The sequence below is a fragment of the Canis lupus genome, chromosome 3 (assembly GCF_003254725.2).
Source record: "Canis lupus dingo isolate Sandy chromosome 3, ASM325472v2, whole genome shotgun sequence".
Classification (NCBI taxonomy): domain Eukaryota; kingdom Metazoa; phylum Chordata; class Mammalia; order Carnivora; family Canidae; genus Canis; species Canis lupus.
The window spans coordinates 42473993-42479553 of NC_064245.1; positions in this window are offsets into that span (position 1 = coordinate 42473993).

Here is a 5561-nt window from a genome sequence, read left to right on the forward strand (position 1 = left end):
AAAAAGGGATCTTTGCAAGTGGAGCAGACATGAGTACTGTGCTCATGTGGTACCAGAACTAGCGTCCATGTGGCCTCAGTGGGTAGCACTCAGATCACCAGTGTGGCAGTTATGTCTCAAGGCTAAGTCTTTGCCATGGTTTGCAGCAGGGCCATAGCACAGTTACATGGGCTGTATGACAGTGATTCCACACATGTGGAGGAGAAAGGAGCAGGCCACCTTGTCTGAATGCATTTGGAGTACCACGTTCTCAGACAGAAAGCAACTGGAATTTTAGAACAGCAGTTGGGTTTTTAAAGCTTTTGCAACCCCATTTCTGGAAATATTTGAGGTTCTGTGATGAGGGAAATTAGTCAAACTAGCAAAAAGGTGGAAAAGGAGCATTGACTGATAAGTGTCTTTGTTGCTCTGGAATGATCAGAGAGCCTGTTCAAGGCAAGCCTGTTGGGATACAATGTGGAGGATAACTCAGCCTGTGTGTGGCCAGCAGCCTGAGAAACTGGTGTGTGTGTGTGTGTGTGTGTGTGTGTGAGAGAGAGAGAGAGAGAGAGAGAGAGAGAGAGCACCCAGTGTGTGGGCTCTGACCTTTCACTCCCAGCTAAGAGTCTTTACAGAAAGTATGGTGGTGCACACCCTACCCCTTATTTCATCCTAATTGATTTTGGCCTTGTCCTTAGAGCTCTGCATTAGACCTTTGCAAATTTCTTACTGGAGTTTCCATGTGTCCTCTTCAGGAAGACAAATGTCATCTCCAGTTCTCTGAGTCCTAACATCTATTCTAATAAGAAAGTACTTGGCTGATTCATTATAGGATATTTAGCCTTCCTGGTTGGAAGAGAAATTAAAAAGCCATCTTGTACACCTACCGTACTTTCCCCAAAGACCCTTAAGAGCAAGGAGGGAAAGGTCAGGATGTGCTAGTTGCTTACTTTTTTTTTTCTTTCTGTAGAAAGGTATGTGATATGACTTCCATGGGTGAGTAAGAGATGATCAGATTCTGCCTCCTACAAGATTTACCAAGCTGATACAAGATGATGACAGTGACTTCCAGGACATTCTTACTATATCCAGCCTACCATTCTTGAGAAAGTGCTGTTTCTTGTCTCATCTCTGTTCTGTGCTCAACTAATAAAGCAAGTAAACATGCAGGGTTCCTGAGATTTGGCACTGGCTTACTCTCTGGGTATTACCTCTCATTACTATCTCATTTGCAGACTATCCCCAAAGACACCACACAACTTGCTAATTCTCTAATAACACCTCTCTGATTCCACCCTCTCCTGCAGTTTTTGAAGAATCCTACTCTTGATCTTGGCCTTCAATAAAACCACATTTTCTTCCAGGCTTGTTTGACTTTCTCCATCTGCCACCATGCAAGCTCCACAGCCAGAAGCCCTGCCCCAAAGCAGCAACAAAGTTGTCACTCCGGTTCCGGCCTCAGATACCACAGCTGGCACTGCTCATGTGTGCACGCTGAACCATGGCTGCTGTTCCTTCCAGAAACTGAATGTAGCTACCACTATTGTGGCCACCTCTATAGCTCTGTTGGTGCAGGTCTCCCCTGCTGTGGCTCTCCCTTCCCAGGCAAAGGGTAGGGGGGAGGGTCATGTGACTCACAAGACCCAGGTCCTGGGCCTGTACCTTCCAGCAAGAGAAGCTGGGAAATTGAGTGTCAGCCACTCTGGGATCATATGGTGGGGCATGGACTCTGCCTGATGACAGAGAAGATGTGTCAAATGCAAGAAGTATGTTCGGAGTCTGGTTAGCTAAAGAGAATGCCAAAGTACTCAACACGAGTGCTTCACATAATAGCAGAGGCACTTAGGAGTGATTTGTACATGACGTCATACTGAACTCAGATTACATATTTTATCACTTCCTTTTCACATCAGCCCTGTATACCTGGCCTAAGTAATCTCTAATTTGTGTAAATAGGGATATCATATATAAGAAACTGAATGCTTTTGTTGAAGACTCAGTGGTATCTTTTTCTGTCTACATGATCATTGAAAACTTCTTAGGAGTTTCTGTTATGTAAAGCATTTGCCATTGTCTAAGGAATACTGAGCAAGAAATTTGAGTCCTGGATTCAAGTTTTGATTCTCTTACACAATTGGTGTGATATTGAAAAAGTTACTTCTGCTTTTTTCTATTTACTTTTCTTGCTTGCAAAATGGGGCAATAATAACTATGCATGATCATGAAATGAGACAAGAGAAGGAGAAGAATTTTATATGCCTTCAAGACACCTCACTCCCTTCTTGAACTACACTTTTTTTTTTCAGGCTCAAATGTCTCCTCATCTGGAAAAACTTTCCTAGCTTCCCTAGACTACATTAGTTGTTTCCTTTTCCTTTAAAAAAAAAACAGCAGGAGCAGAGGGAGGGGAAGAGGGCGAGGGAGAGAGAGAATCTCAAGCAGACTATACAGAGCCTGATTCAGGGCTTGATCTCACAACCCCAGGATCATGACCTGAGCTGAAAACCAAGAGTTGGACACTCAGTCGACTGAGCCACCCAGGCACACCACATTAGTTGTTTCTTAACTGCTACAACAGAGGCATATGCTGAAGGTCTGAGAACTTTAAGAAAAGACTGATTTGGTGTGGGGTTTGGGGGCTAAGAATGGGAATGGGAAGGACAGGATGGGAAAAATAAGAGAAGATTTCACTGGGGGGGCTCATATTTGAACTTCTATCTTCTCTACCATCCAACCTGGGCCCACCAGGTGTTGGCAGGAGGGATTCTGGAACACCTATGAAAGTGATCCAGAGATCATAACTCTAGTAGAAGAAGAAACACATGTAGAATGAATTTCCCTAGAGCTGAACATCCTGTCCATGATCTGACCTGGCAGGCTTTTACTGGAGTAGCCACTATCATTTTACCTCATCCTCTGAAATTCAGCTCAGGAACGCCTTCTCTAGAAAGCCTTCACTCACTGACACCTCACAACTCAGTTCCTTGGCTAGAGAAGGTGCCTGTATTGGTCAGTCTATGCTAGGTTGTGCTATGATAACATGCATTCCCAACATGTGAATGGTTTCAAAAAACAAGAGTTATTTTCTGCTGAAGCTTATGGGACACGTTTGTTGTTGGTGGGCTAGAAGTTCCACTTTGAGTTGTCCTCACTCAGCCTAGTTGGCAGGGATTCTGTCTCTGTGCCTTCAGGATCACTGAGGTAGACCCTGCTCTTATGGGGTCTGCTGCGATTGACATGGCATTTCTGCTCATGTTTCACTGCAAAGCAAGTCATAAGACCACCACAATCTGGAGAGACAAAGAAACAAAATACTGCCATATTCCTTGAAGGGGGATAATTAGAAATCTTTGCTGAGCTGTAAGATGACACACAGTGGCCCATGTGTGTGTGTGTGTGTGTGTGTGTGTATGTGTGCAGGTGCTTTGAAAGTTATATGTGTACAGTTAGCTTTTGCACATTGTCTTTATTTTTTTTAAGATTTTATTTATTTATTCATGAGAGACCAGAGAGAGAGAGAGAGAGAGAGAGGCAGAGACATAGGCAGAGGGAGAAGCAGGCTCCCTGCAGGGAGCCTGATGTGGGACTCCATCCCAGACCCCAGAATCACGCCCTGAGCCGAAGGCAGACTCTCAATTGCTGAGCCACCCAGGTATCCCCGTACATTGTCTTTAATGATCTTTTATGTCCAGCTCCTCCATTAACCCATAAGTTTACTCAGGGCGAGAGTTGTGTTTGACTCTGTATTCCTAGTCCAGAGAGGGGGGAGAATTTGCCCAATTCTGTTTTTGTTTTTTTTTTTTGGTAACCATTTATCATCATGTGTGAGATCCTTTTCCTTGGTGCATCTCCAGACTTTTCCAGAGGCTTCCAAGTTACCTGGCTTCATTATCCCTGGGCCCTGGGTGAGAACAGTTGAATGATTTCAACTCTGCTGGTCAAGAGCACCTTATTCCCTGTTCCAAGTGAAGCTGTGTTTTCCTCTGGACCCCAGGAGCTTCCTCTCATTTTTTTCTTCAGAGGATAGGGGGAGAACTAAGAATCAAAATCCTTTGTGCAGAACAGGCTCTATGGATATCCATAAACCCATCACATCTGGGCCTCAGGATATTTGGTGTCTGCCTCCCACTCCCAAAGTCTGCCCCAGATCTGAAAACCCATAGCTGCCTAACTGCAAACAAAGCTTTATCCCTGTAGGGATGGAACTGTCCCAGATGTTGGCCTCACAAAGTCTCTACCCACCTTGCAAAGAGAACACCTGTAAGTTGGCCACCAGCTCAGCCCAGAGAACACCCCTGTGATGGGATGACTTGTCAGCTTTTCCAGTTAGGACCCCAGAGGTGATGGATGGATGGGGCCAGCTGGCTGCCTACACTGAGCTGGTGAACTTGGCACAGGAGTTCTCCAGCAGATGTTTGGCTTTGTGTGGAGATGCTTCCTGAGCACCTCTCTACTTGGCCTCTCCAGAACAGATGCCAGGAGAGTCTGGGTGCTAGGTGGTGTCCCAGGCCTCTGATCAGTGCCAGGAAGTGCCGACCTGGGTGCTGGATCCTGTCTGTCAACTAGAGCCTCTGAAGAAAAAACTCAAAAGGGGAAACATCAGGAAGAGACAAAATGAAATGGGCCAAAGAAATTTCATTAGGTAAATTGCTTAGAGATTAAAGACAGGCCAGAGAAAATATTCCCAGAAATTAAAAGATTCAGCACTACATTTTTGGTACTATTGATAGCAATTTGATTTCTGTTTATTTTTGTCCTCACATTGCTGACAGCTCCTCTCATTCTCTTAAATACAGGTTGCCAGAGTCAATTAAATATGCAAGACGAACCGTATACACTTTGGAAGAAAGTAATGATTGTTACACCTTAGAGTAGCTTAATGAACACGTTAATAAATGATCCTTCGCCATGATTTTCTCCTAATAGCTATCAAAATCTTTGTAAACCTACAGCACAATACATAACATCTTGTTCCAAGATTTGCTTTTAAAAAAAAATCAATGCATACCTAAGTTATTTGTGTCAAAACTCATTTATTTTCACAATAACACGGACTGTCAAACCTGACATCCTGCTAATAGCATCCAGTGCATTTCCATATTATTCAAATATTTCCTTTTATGAAATGGGGACTTTTATTCACACCACCCTGCGCACCATGCAGTATGCATTTGCACATTAGCTCAGTTCACACAGCCAGAGAGGGGTTACCTGTGGCAACTAATTATGCCACCCTTTATGCATATTAATGAGTCCATGAGCAGCCATTCTCTGTTCTGCAGAGAGGAAAGACAATTCCAGCCTAAATGGGAAACCGATTAGAGGCAGAATACCAGAGCATCAGAAAGCGATTTTTGATAATTTTCCATTTTTGATGTCCCTAGGTGTATTCATTTCCTGTTGTGGCTGTAACAAATTACCACAAACTTTGTGGCTTAAAACACAAATTTATTATCTTACAGTTCTGGAGGTCAGGAGCACCACACAGATCTCACTGGGCTAAAATGAAGGTGTCGGCAGAGCTATGTTCCTTTGTGGAGGCTCCAGGGGTGAATCTGTTTTCTTGCCTTTTCCAGCTCCTG